We start from the raw sequence: 14021 nt of genomic DNA, 5'->3' as shown, positions 1-14021 counted from the left end.
ATTTGTTTGTCTGTGAGTGTCTTATTGTCATATTTTGCTCCAGTTCCAAACTGGAAGAGCCAGACCAGGCTGAATCAGGCACAGACAGTAATACAGTAGAGCTCAGAAGTCAAATTGCAAATGGACATTTTTTTTCTAGTTGTTTGGTAGTGAAAAGGAAAAGATAAACAGGTAAGCTTGAGGGAATGACAGGGTCAAGTGAAGATTTTTTAAGTATGGGAGAGACCTGGTTTTGTTAGTGGGCAGGAACCCCACAGCATGAAGGACCCTGCAGATAGGGAGAGACTGAATTCAATTCAGTAAATACGAATGAATTACAAACTATGTGCAAGGTAGGAGTCAAAGGGATATATGATCACAGATTTAGAGTTGGAGGGGATATTAGATAGAGGGCATTTAGTCCAACCCCCACATTTCACATGGTACAGATGAAGAAAGTGAGGCCATGGAGTTTAAGTAACTTGCCTACGATCACACAGGTAAAAGTGGAAAAGCTTATTAACCATCTCCAGAGAAAGTACTGATAGAGTTTGAATGCAGATGGAGCTATACTATTTTTCACTTTTTTTGTCTGTGTCTTCTTTCATAACATGCCTAATTTGGAAATATGTTTTGCATAATTGCATCTGTACAACCTATGTAAAATTGCTTGTCATCTCAGGAAGGAGGAAGGGAGGAAAGAAGAGAATTTGGAATTAATTAAAAAATTTTAATTAATGTTAAAAATTGTTTTTATATGTGATTGGGAAAAAAATTAAATTTTGTTAAAAAAATAAAAGTGGTAAAGCTGAGATTTGAATCTATGTACCTTGCTTCCACTGGGCCAGACTGCCTGCTCTGGCAAAATGCCAAAGAGTTTCTGTCTTAAATCAGATTATCTGGAGTCTCATCCTTGCCCCTTGCCACTGTTGCTATCCAGAGACCACTGAACCTCCTTCATCTCCTCTGCCACTCTACTTTGGGCACAGAGAGTCATAGATCTTCAGTCATGGATAAAAATGAGCAGGCTCAGCAGGCTGAGAGATGTAATGACATGACAGCCTGCATGGAGTCTGTAACTGAGCAAGGAGCTGAATTATCCAATGAGGAAAATAAATTCCATTGATTACAAAAATGTCATAGGAACCCAAAGGTCATCTTGGAGGGTCATTTCCAATATTGAACAAAAGATGGAAGCTGTTGAGAATAAACAACAGATGACTGGAGAAAACAGTGAGAAGATTGAGATTGAACTAAGAGACATCTGTAATGATGAACTGTCTCTTTTGGAAAAGTTCTTGATTCCTCGTGCTTCATAAACAGAAAGCAAAGTTTTCTATTTGAAAATGAAAGGAGACTCCTGCCATTATTTGGCTGAGGTTGCTGCTGGTGATTACAAGAAAGAAATAGTACATCAATCACAACAAGCATATCCAGAAGCATTTGAAATCAGCAAAAAGAGATGCAACCAGTAAGGGCATCCTATGAGACTGAGTCTGGCCTTGAATTCCTCTGTGTTTTGCTGTGAGATCCTGATTTCTCCAGAGAAAGCCTGCTCCCTTGCAAAGACAGCTTTTGATGAAACCATTGCTGAACTTAATACATTAAGTGAAGAATCATACAAAGACAGCACACTAATAATGCAATTACTGAGAGACAACTTGACATTGTGGACATCAGATCCCAAGGAGATGAATCTAAAGCAGGAAAAGGAGGGGAGAATTAACCAACCTTCCAACTTTTGTCTGCTTCGTTCTAAAATATACACGATAGAGCATTTCTCATCCATGCTGTCACACATTTTTTGTTTATGATTTGTGACAAGTTTATTTTACTTCTATGTGGATTTCCATATATCCCATTATGGTTTTTATGTTTAATATTAGGTAAGTAGAGTCAGTTAGCAGTCAGTTTGGGGAGTTATCTGTTTTCATCTGAGGTGACCAACATGAAGATATGGAAATTTTATACACATTTTATGTGTTTGGCAGAGAACTTTCAATATGTCATAAATTCACAAGTCAATGTTAAAACAGCTTCGATGTCTAAGCAAAGAAAACTGCCTCTGTATTGACCTGTCATGAGTGGTGGGAGAGGAGGAAGAAGGTGGAGAAAGGGATAATTGGCTCCAGTCACAGGTGTAGTTTATTGTGAGCACTTTAGGGTAGGAGCATTTATGGCTGTGGTAGAAAAAGATATCCTTTAAATACTATATTGTGTGTCATGCCATGTCTATCTGTGGAATACGCAGTCTCAACAGGTAAACTGATTGCAAATGCAAGAGTATTCCTTAAGAAAAAATTTTAACCCAGTCACTTTACTCTGGAGAAGGACAAGAATGGTTCACATTCCATTATTTGTGAAGTTACATCTCCATAATTTTTGCTACACTCATTTTATTTGTATTTAAATGGTTTAGGCAGCTTAAGAACAAAATGTACCAGTAAAGATGAAGTAAAAAATGAATTGTTTGGTATTCATAAAGTCACTGTATATCAAGAACAGCAGTAAAACCCAAAACCCACATATTTAAATTTTTTTTTAGGTTTTTTGCTTTTGTGATTTAAAAAAAAAAAATCCTTGCCTAACATACATGTGTTGTAAAAATAGTTAACAGGAAAATAACTTAAGATGATGGCTAGTTTTTTAATTTCCTATGAAATTTTCATGAATGACCCAAGTATAATTGTTAAGAACGTGTGTGTTAAGTTAATGTAAGTGGGGGAAAAAGTTTTGTAAACGGACTTTTTTATTTTTATTTTTTTGCTTTTTGAAGGGCAATTGGGGTTAAGTGACTCTCCCATGGTCACATGGCTAGTAAGTGTGTCAAATGTTTGAGGCCAGATGTGAACTCAGGTCCTCCTGACTCCAGGGCTGGTTCTCTATTCACTGGGCCACTTAGCCACCCCTGTAAATGGACTTTTCAATTGAAAATCAGGCTGCCTTCTAATGGAGGTTAGGGAGATAAAATGTACAAAGATAAGTATTGGAGGAGGAAGAGAGTTTTAAGAACTGGGATTTCAGGGAAGGCTCCACGTGGGAGGTAGATTCTGAGCTGGGGCTTTAAGAATGCTGGGATTTTAAGAGACAGTGGTGAGAAGGGTGTGCGTTCTAGTTGTGGGTAACAGCTTGTGCTAAGGCACATAGATGGGAAATGGAATACCAAGTTTGGGAAATAACAAGGTCTGTGTTGTAGTCTAAGCCTGATTCAGGCTGGTCTAGTACTTCAGGTTTGGAATTAGAATGAAATATGACAATGAGATATTCATGGACCATCTATCAGTTAGCAGAAAAGAGCTTTACTTAGCCATGGCAAGGAAAGGATACTCAACTAGGACTTGACATTGATTCAGTTGGGCATAGTTTCTCTACCTTCATGTTAGTCCTGATAACCAAGACTGAGAGAGGAGCTCCTGACTCTTTGTATGATGATTTTTGGTTTTTTGTTTTGTTTTTGGAGGGCAATTGGGGTTAAGTGACTTGCCCGTGGTCACATGGCTAGTGTGTCAAGTGTCTGAGGCCGGATTCGAACTCAGGTCCTCCTGACTCCAGGGCCAGTTCTCTATTCACTGTGCCACATAGCCGCCCCTGTATGATGATTTTTGTACTTAGACCATTAGGAAGTTTAGTTGAGCATTTGTTCTCTGAGCCAATTAATTCTCAAGGATAATTTCAGTACCTTTTAAAGAAAAATTAGCCTAGCTCGTGGGGTAGAACCTTTGGATATTGTTCCTACCGTACCCCAGCCCTTGGTGGCAATGTCTTAAATGCTTTCAAGAAGACCTTCTTTGGATAATCTTGACCTCTGGGATGCCAGAAACCTGATATAGTCAACACTGGAAGAAAAATAAAAAACCAAAAAGATAGCTCAAAAGAAAGATTTATCTTTACAAATATGTAAGACATTTCCATATTAGTCATTTTGTACAAGAAGACTCAAATAAAAAGAAAAAAATGAAAGAAAGTGAACAATAGCATTCTTTAGTCTATATTTAATCAATATCAATTCTTTCTCTGAAGGTGGATAGTATGCTTCATCATTAGTCCTTTGGGAGTATCTTGGATCATTGTATTGCTGAGAACAGCTAAGTTATTCACAATTCTTCATTCAACAATATGTCCGTTACTGTGTACAATGTTCTCCTGGTTCTGTTCACTTCACCATGCATCAGTTCATTCAAGTCTTTCCAGGTTTTTCTGAAATCATCCTGCTTGTCATTTCTTATAGCACAATAATATTCCATTACAATCCTATACCACAGCTTGTTTACTCATTCCCCAATTGATGGGCATCCCTTCGATTTCCAGTTTTAGCCACCCCAAAAAGAGTTTCTATAAATATTTTTGTACAAATAGGTCCTTTTCCCTTTTGGGGATGTCTTTGGGATATAGACCTACCAGTGGTATTGTTGGATCAAAGGGTATACACAGTTTTATAGCCCTTTTGGCATAGTTCCAAATTGCTCTCCAGAATGGGTGGATCAGTTCACAACTCTACCAACAGTACATTTTCCCCACATCCCTTCCAACATCCAACATTTTCCTTTTTTGTCATACTAGCCACTCTGAAATGTGTGAGGTGGAACCTCAGGGTTAGTTTCATGTGCATTTCTCTGATAAATAGTGATTTAGAGCATTTCTTATATAATTATAGATAGCTTTGATTTCTTTGTCTGAAAACTGCCTATTCACATCCTTTGACCATTTATCAATTGGGGAATGACATGTGTTTTTATAAATTTGATTCTGTTCTCTATATATTTGAGAAATGGTCTTCCTCAGAGATACTTGTTGCAAAAATTTCCCCCCAGCTTTCTGCTTTCCTTATAATTTTGGTTGCTTTGGTTTTGTTTGCGCAAAAAAAATTTAAATTTTATATCATCAAAATGATCTATTTTAGATTTTGTAATGCTCTCTATATCTTCTTTGGTCCTACATTCTTCCCTTATCCATAAATCTGACATAAATTATTCCATGCTCTCCTGATTTGCTTTTTGGGTCATCCTTTATGTGTAAATCATGGACCATGTTGACCTTATGTTGGTATAAGATGTTGGTCTATACCTAGTTTCTACCATCTTTTTTCCAGTTTTCCCAGCAGTTTTTGTCAAAGAATGAGTTTTTGTTCCCAAAGGTTGGATCTTTAGGTTTATCATATACTAGATTACTATGGTCATAAGAAAGATTTAAAAAATTAATATAATGGTCCCCAGAGAGACTAACAGGGTTGCCTCCTCCCAAAGCCTTGTACTACCAGAGTGTCCTGGCAGCACTGTTCCTAGTGACCTCCCAAATACTTCGTAAAAATACCCAGTTTCTTCAACACAATTTTTAGGCAACCTCTAATCTCCTCATATGGAGGAGAATAAAGACTAGAAATTCAAATTTTTGCCTCCCCACTTTGGAAGGACAGAGTCCTAGATCTTAATGAGCTGGTCCTTGTAGATGATGTCAGTTCTTTCTAGTTCACAATGGATCTCCTTACATAAAGTGGCACAGTGGTTAGAAATTAGGCCTAGAGCCAGGAAGACCAGAGATCAAATCCTACCTCAGAAATTTACTAGCTAGGTGACTATGGGCAAATCACTTAACCTGTTTTCATGTTTAACCTGTTTCCTAAAATAACACCTGCCTCCCATGATTATTGTAAGGATAAAATGAGTTAATACTTGTAAAGTGCTTTGTAAACCTTAAAGCTCCATATAAATGCTAGCTATTATCATTACCAAGTGCTAACTGCTAATCTACTTATGCTTACCTGAATCAGTGGTCAACTTGTTGAGGAGCTGCTTATTATTACTGGTCAAACAGCATAATCCTATTCTTCTTCTTAATCATTATTCTTATGCCATTAACAGAGCTAATTTAAAAATCACTTATTGAAATATGAATGAAGGGTCTAAGTAATTTAATCAAAATACTGGTCTTATAAACCAACAATAAAGGAAAACTTCCTAGGACAATTCAAGAAGAAGGTAACATACCAAACCATCAACACTAAAAAATTGATACTTTCATTGAACTTGTTCCTCATCATACCTGTGCAATTACTATACACATTCTTTTTTTTTTTTTGCTTTTTTTTTGGAGTGGGGAAGGCAGAGCAATTGGGGTTAAGTGACTTGCCCAAGGTCACACGGCTGGTAAGTCTTAAGTATCTGAGGCCAGATTCAAACTCAGGTCCTCCTGACTCCAGGGCCGGTGCTCTATTCACTGTGCCACTTAGCCACCCCATAGTGTATGCATTCTTTATCCCATGATAAAGAAGAGCAGCAGCAAAAACATCAGGACCACAGTACAAATGATAACGTTTCTTAAACAATCATTAGTCTTCATTATAGGTCAGGGCCATATGTAATAAGGTAGCTAAGAGATCATTGTACAAGTACCAGAGTGAATACCAAGAATCACATTAAAACATCACCTCTTCAGTGTCCTCAACCCGCTGCCAGGCCCTTCTCTTCCTTGGAAGTTCCATGGTAGTGACTGGGGAAGATAGAATATCAAATCTCTGTCCATTTATCAGCTTCTTCTGAGGAACACTTTTCCCACAGGGACTGGGTAGACAATTTTACTTTTCTCCCATTACTAGAAAGCAAGCTACCCCAAAACATTGCCAACCTTGGTCCTCCAAGCCCTCTCTGGGAGAACAGTCCAATAATAACCGGGTTTTATGCTTTATGTTTTTGAGCCCCATTGATTCTAAATTCAAGAATTGTGCTGGGCTTGCCTTTGCCACTTCCTCTTTCAGTGCCCACTCTGGGCCCATTCTTCTATAACTGAATCCTACTCTACTGCCTGATGCCACTGGGCCCACCCTACTGCCCCCTCTGCCAGGAACAAGCACTGCCCTTTTTGTGACAGGGACTGGTAATTCCCATTTGTGCCAGGGCCAAAGCACTGTCCCCCTATGCATGGTGCCTCAGTGCAACTTTGAATGCTTCTACTGTTTCCCTGTACCAGATATTACCACTACTGAGGCCTAAGCACTGCCTCTCTATGCCCAGGAGTACTCTGGGGTCCACTCTGAGGGAATCCCTCACCCATCTTTCACTGGAAGTCCTAGGAGGGAAAAAAAGAGCTATAGTTTATAGTAGTGAGAAGAGAAACTATTTATACTTTTAAACTTTTTAAAAGTTCCTCCCCACCCCTAACCCCAGCAAATCAAGTTCATATAGTCATTTGTCCATATTCCCAGTTATGAAAAGGTCTGTGGGTTCCCGGGGAGGATCAAGTATTGAATTTTCAAGTGCCTCCCCTCAGTGTCTTACAGCAAAGAGTCCCAACAATGTCTTTGTTGCTTAGTTCCCAATGACCTCCCAAATGTCTCATAAAAAAGCTCAAGCACAACACAGTTCTTAGAGAATGTCTAAATACCAGTCTTTAGAGAGGGTCAAGGCCTACCACAGCTGGTGGGACTAGAGATCAATATCACTCTTAAATATAAAAATTATGCAAATTCACAAATAACAGTTTACAGCACTTATCTTCAGGAAATGGCTCTAAAAAACCACAGAGCATATTCATCTGTCTGAAGTGGTTGAATGCCCACAAACAGTTTACTTTCTTATCCCACTACCCCCCAGGACAATGGCCTACTCTAACAGAAGCATGAAGGTGGCCCAGGGCTCCCTTCTCTCTACATCAATCTTTACCTACTTCATTCCCAGGCCCAATCATTCCCCACATCAGAATTCATTAATTCTTATCCAGGGATGACAATCATCACCAATATTGTAGGCTGGGCTGATCCAGGACAGTCTGGTACTTCAGGTTCAGAACTAGAATGAAACAAGACATTCATAGCTCATCCAACAGTTAACAAAAGGAGGCCTAGTTAGCCTTAGCAGAGAAAGGATATTCATCAAGATACATCACTATTTCAGGTGAGAAAAACTTACCTGCCTCTTTTGTTAGATGAGCTAATCCTCTTGTCAGAAGCTTCAGGGAGGAGCTCCTGACTTCTCATGGCACTGACTTTTGTACTGTGGCTACCAGGAAGCTAGTCAATGCCCTAGTTAATAGGGCTAGAAGTCAAAGCCCTAGTTAATATCTTTTAAGGACAAATTTGTCTAGCCTGTGTGTAGGGCCTTAGGGTATTATTCCCACCCCAGCCTATTTGGAGATAACATAGACCACATAAAGGGCAAAAATAACCAAAGACAAATTGACTTTATCTCTTGCCAATATGAAGTAAGTCTGGAAAGGTAGGTAGGAGCCAGATTGTAGACAGTTTTAAATGCTAGACTAAAGTATTTTTTTATGCTAGAGGAAATAGAAATCTACTGAAGATTTCTGAGAGGAGAGTGACATTGTCAGAACTAAGCCTTAGGAAGATTTTCTTGGCAGCCATGTGGAAAATGGATCAGAAAGAAGAGAGATTTGAAGCAGCAAGATCTTTCAGAAGGCTATTGCAATAGTTTGGGTGAGAAATGATGTGTGATGAAGGTAATAGCATGTGACTGGTGAGATGGAAAGGGATTTGAGAGATATGGAACCAGAATCTTCAAGGCTTTGGGACTGATTGGCTATGGGGGGGGGGGGGCGCGGGGAAGGGAGTGCGGGAGAGAGAAGTGTCAAGAATGACTCTTAAGTTTCAAACCTGAGTGACTAGAAAATTGGTAGTGTCCTCAACAGAAATCAGAAAATTTGTAGGAGGGGTAGGTTTTGGGTGGAAAATAAAGAGATCTGTTTGGGACATGTTAAGTTTGAGATACCAATAGACTATCCAGCTGGGGATGTTGTCATTGGATTGTAGTTAATGAATATGAGATCTATAACAATCAAGAAACACATTCACAAAGGGTAAGTAAGAGAACAAGGGCATAATGAGAGAGTTTTAGCCTCAGCAAAAAGATAGGTCGCCTCTTCCTCAATGACAAGAAGAAAGAAAGGTTACAGGGAATCTTTCTTTAGGAGGATTTTGAGATATGGGGTAGGGGAGATGAGGGAACTCACAAGAGGCAACCTCAATTATCTCCACAGAGCAGGACATAAGGGGTTATACAGTCAGAAGCAGGGGTAGAAGCGGCTCAGTTGTTTGACTTGCCTTAACCCAGGGTTCTGACCCACAAGAGTGAGGAATCATGGGATTTAGAGCTGGAAGAGAATGTAGAGGTCATCCAGTACAATGCTCTCATTTTATCAATGAGAAAATGGAGCCCCAAGCTGTGTGCCCTGGGTCCTTAGGACAGAGCATCAATCTCTAAAGCTCAGATGGAATGAGGGTTAGGTTCTGTCTACAAGCTGGGCCTGAGAATTCAATGGTGTTTAGACAATGGACATTTTTGCCTGCTGCCAAGTGGGTGGAGGGTCCATGGAAATATGGCCAAGGAGTTTCTTCTCACCCCACTCCCTCCACCAGCCTCACAAATGACTGCATGTCAAGTAATAGGAAGTCTAGACAGAGACTAAAACTTTGGAAGATGCTGCAGGGCTTCTCTTTCCTTAACCCCATCCTGGGGGTCTCTACAGGGCAGCAGGCCCAAAACTCCCAGAAGACAAAGGAGAGAGCAGGCAGCAGACAGGAGTGCCCAACAATTACCAACCAAACCCAGCAGTCAGTCTTTCCAGTGGGGAGCTGGCAGATTGGGTGTGTGATGGGGCCAGCATTTCTTGGCAGTAAAGAGCACAGTCCAGCTAGTCAGTGTAAAGCTCCCCACTCCTCCCCTGCAACCCCCTAACAACCCTTAGCCTAAGCAGGGCACAACTTTCCACTTATCCTGTTATTCCCACCCTCCCCACTCTGCCCCCCCCCATTCCTACCCTGGGAGATGAGACCTCAAGACAGGATGAAGGTAAAGAGGAGAGAGGGGTGATCATTCACTCTATTAAACAGAATGGAGTGCTAGGTTTGGAATTAAAACAATTTCCGGTCCAGATAAATCCTCACCCACCACCTTCCACCTAATTCTGTGTCTTCTCCCTTAGCTACTTCTGACCCTGATACATTCCTTCCAGACAACAGACAAAATGTTCTCTTACTCTACCTGGCACAGAGTGGAGGCTGCTTAAGTGGTCCCTGGCTCCCTGACCCTGGGCAGGGTTTCTTAAAGAACAACACTCCTCTGTATTCAATACCAGTTTTCCCTCTGTCCTAGATGTCTCCTCAAAGGTAATGGCTTCCCAGAGGGTGATAGTAAAGGTATGTGATCTCAAAGACGTCACTTCAGTTTTCTTACATGTAAAATGAGGGAACTGAGCTACCTGGTCTCTAAGGTCTGCCTTACCTTCTGTAAATTCTAAAAAAGTTTAAGATTCTACTTAGAATCTTGGGGAAAAGGCCATGGATGGGGTGTGGCCAGCTTGTATTTGGCTATAGGCTTAACAGACACCCTAGAGTCAGAGCCTTAAGGAATGATTCTTACACTCAGGAGTGTGTCTTATACAATTTCAAGAATCGTTCTTACCTGAGACCAGGAACAGATTTATGAGTAGACATACCTTCAGGGTTTCTTTTTCTTTCTTCCTTTCTTTCTTTTCTTTTTTTTTTTTGGGGGGGGGGGGGGGTAGGAGGGAAATAGGGGGAAGACAAAGAGTGTGAGGGAAGTGTGATCCAACAAGTCTGTGGTATAGACTATCAAATTTAGAGTCAGAAGACGTAGGCTTGAATCTTAGTCCCTTTATTTATCAATCAACACACATTTATTAAGTAATTATTATATACCAGACACTAGAGATACAAACACAAAGGATGGAATGAAGCAACCCCTATTCTTAAAGAGTTTACTTTCTAAGGGAAAGGAGGGAAGAGGCTAGAAGCATATACAGAATAAATATAAAGAGAATAAACACAAATCAATACTATGGAGTTAAATACGATGTCATTTGGGAGGAAAGGTAGCAGTTTGAGGAAATCAGTAAAGGCTTCATGTAGAAAGAAAATAATGCTTGAGCTGTGTCTTTTTTAAATATATTTTTAGTTTATGAAATAAAACAAATATTTCCATAACATAGTAGAATAAAGATGATTACACATGAAATGACAACTCTATTATGTACAACTTGCTATTTCTTTTAAATATATAATAGAGTTATCATGTAAATTTCTTTTTTTTTCTTTTTTCTTCCTTTCCTCCCACCCCTCACCCTAACCTAAAAATGGCTACCATTGGACACAAATAGGCATAATATGTAAAATTATTCTTTATATACTTCTATTTATCAGTTCTTTCTCTGGACTATATCATAAGGCAGTAATTATTAAAACTATCTGGTAGTGGCTAAGAAATACTCAATGGAACAGAGTAAACATACAATTCTCAGCAGTAAATAAATATGATAACCTTGTATTTGCCAAGTGTAAAGATTTAAAATCTTAGAATTAGAATTCATTATTTGGTAAAAAAAAAAAATTGTTAGGAAAATTGAGCTGTATCTCGAAGGAAGTGATGGCTTCTGTTAGGTGGAGGTGAGGAGGGAGTATGTTCCAGGGAGGAGGGATGGCTAGTACTAAGGCCCTGTGACATCCAACAAGTCACCTGACCTCCTTAAACCAAAGTACCCTCACTTATTAAGTAAGGGGTTCCAATTAAATGACCTTTAAAGACCTAAATCTATTATCATCTTTGTACAGAAAGGAAAAACAATAACCAAAAACGACTGCTAGGTCATGGACTCCAAGAAGGTGAAGAACTCATCCTACCTAAGCTTTGGATAGCTTTCTTAGTGCCTAAAAAACAGGGCTCTAAACATGGTAGGGGTTTAAGCTAATGAATGCATGTATGTGTGAAAGCAAATGTTCAGGAAAATAAGACTGCAGGACATGGAGATAATTGAGGACACTACACTACAGCAGCAGAGGTGCCAGGAGCCAGATGACAGGGGTAGAAGAATAGATGGCTGTCCCAAAAACTGCAATGTGACTCCCTTCCCAATTTTGAACTTTGATATTCAAATAGAGAAAAATTAAAAACAAAGAGTGGAAAGGGCCTAGTCTGGGCACTTTTGACCGGCTGTCCCATTTTCTACACTGACTTAGTGTAGCCACAAGGCCAATAAATGTCTGCTCCACCAGTCTGCCCCTCCCCTTTTTTAATAAATAAAGAAAAAGATTTAAATGGTGATAGGAGCTAACTGGGTGCTGTAAGAAGGAATCCAGGCCTACCACAAATCCAAGATACAATCAGCTCAACCTTGTTCTCTTCTTTTTTTTTTAAATATAAGTAATTGGGGTTAAGTAACTTGCTCAAGGTTACACAGCCAGGTGTTTCTGGGTGGGTGCTAAGTGTCTGAGCCCGGGATTCGATCTGCAGGTCATCCCAAGACTGGAGTCAGTGCTCTTACTTGATGTGCTGCCTGGCCACCCCTCAATCTTGTTCTTAGGGGTACACAGATTTCTGACCATATGCTTACCCATTCGCCAGGGTGAAAACTGGAAAAGTAGGAAAGGGTTATATTGTAAAGCGTTTTAAATTCCAAACAAAAGATTTCACATTGATTCTGGAGGCAATAGAGAGCCACTAGGATTTATTGAATGGGAATTAACACGGTCCTGGTGTTAGTAAAATCATTTTGAAAGCTAACCAGGGCACTTGAGGACCTAGAGGGTCACATGTGGTCTTGAGGCCACAGGTTCCCCATCTTTGGACTGGGGTGTTAGGACACTCCAGGCAGGGAGACCTTGTTTTCACCCTACTTAACAGTGATTTTGTCCTCCTTGGTGTTCCTAGAGTGAGATATTTCATCTCCAGATTCTCTGCATTTTTTCTAACTGACCCCATGCCTGGCCTTCTCTCCCTCCTCCCCCCTGCCTCTTGGCCTTCTTCAAGTCTCAGCTAAAATCCTACCTTTTGCAAGAAGCATTTCCTGATCCTCTTTAATGCTAGTGGCTTCCCTCTGCTGATTATCTCCCATTGATCTTGGACATATTTTGTTTGTACATATTGCAAGTCAGTTAATAAATATTTATTGAATGCCTACTATATGCCAGGTGGTCTGCTAAGCGTGAGGGATACCAAAAAAAAAAAAGGTAAAGGACACTTTCTGCAATTGAAAAGACCACAATCTAATGAGGGAGGTGGTATACAAATAACTATTTACAAATAAACTACATAAAGGATAAATAGCAAATAATTAACAGAGAGAAGGCATTAGAATTGAGGGGAATTGGGAAAGGCTTCCTGTAGAAGGTAAAGTTTTAACCGGGACATGAAGGAAGCCGGGAAAGCCAAGTGGCTTTAAGGTTTGAAAAGCATGTCATTTGATTCTTACAACAATCCTGGAAGGCAGGTGCTATTATCATCCCCATTTTACAGATGAGGAAATTGAGGCTCAGGGAGGTTAAATGATGTGCCTCAGGTCATACAACTAATAAATATCTGAGGCAGGTTTGAAATCAGGTTATTCTGACTCCAAGTCCTACAGTCTATGAACTATATAACCTAGCTGCCTCAATTATACCCAAGTTTTCTTCTAAATATGGCTATATGTGGATTCAGATGCCATCTGGTAGCATCCTAATGAACCTGCTGTAAAAGCCCTGTCCTTCCCACTCCATTACCTAGCTCCTCTAAGCTCAGAACCACATGGGGAGCTAACAGAAGTGGGTGTACTAACTAACCTCAACCACACATAACCTTGGAAATTATTTGCTGTAGAAAGAGCACAGCTGGGGCGGCTAGGTGGCACAGTGAGTAAAGCACTGGCCCCAGAGAGTCCTGAGCGCCTGAGTTCGGTTCCGGCCTCAGGCACTTAACACCCACACACAAAAAACTAGCTGTGTAACTTTGGGCAAGTTACTTAACCCCAATCCCCAATTGCCCTCTAAAAGGCAAGGAAGGAAGGAAGGAAGGAAGGAAGGAAGGAAGGAAGGAAGGAAGGAAGGAAGGAAGGAAGGAAGAAAGAAAGAAAGAAAGAAAGAAAGAAAGAAAGAAAGAAAGAAAGAAAGAAAGAAAGGAAGGAAGGAAGGAAGGAAGGAAGGAAGGAAGGAAGGAAGGAAGGAAGGAAGGAAGGAAGGAAGGAAGGAAGGAAGAAGGAAAGAAAGAAAGAAAGAATGAAAGAAAGAAAGAAAGAAAGAAAGAAAGAAAGAAAGAAAGAAAGAA

The 14021-nt window shown here is 40.0% G+C and overlaps 1 pseudogene; it reads left to right on the top strand.

Moving 5' to 3' along the window:
• Positions 1-1012: 1012 nt before the first annotated feature.
• LOC138143087 (14-3-3 protein zeta/delta pseudogene) lies at positions 1013-1705 on the top strand (annotated as a pseudogene).
• The last annotated feature ends 12316 nt before the right edge of the window (positions 1706-14021 follow it).

This window comes from Petaurus breviceps, unplaced genomic scaffold, assembly GCF_028583685.1.
Source record: "Petaurus breviceps papuanus isolate PSGF00001 unplaced genomic scaffold, PetGlider_PUasm1.0 90630, whole genome shotgun sequence".
Lineage (NCBI taxonomy): Eukaryota > Metazoa > Chordata > Mammalia > Diprotodontia > Petauridae > Petaurus > Petaurus breviceps.
The sequence above is the reverse complement of the archived record's forward strand: the minus strand, read 5'-3'. Positions and strand labels throughout refer to the sequence as shown.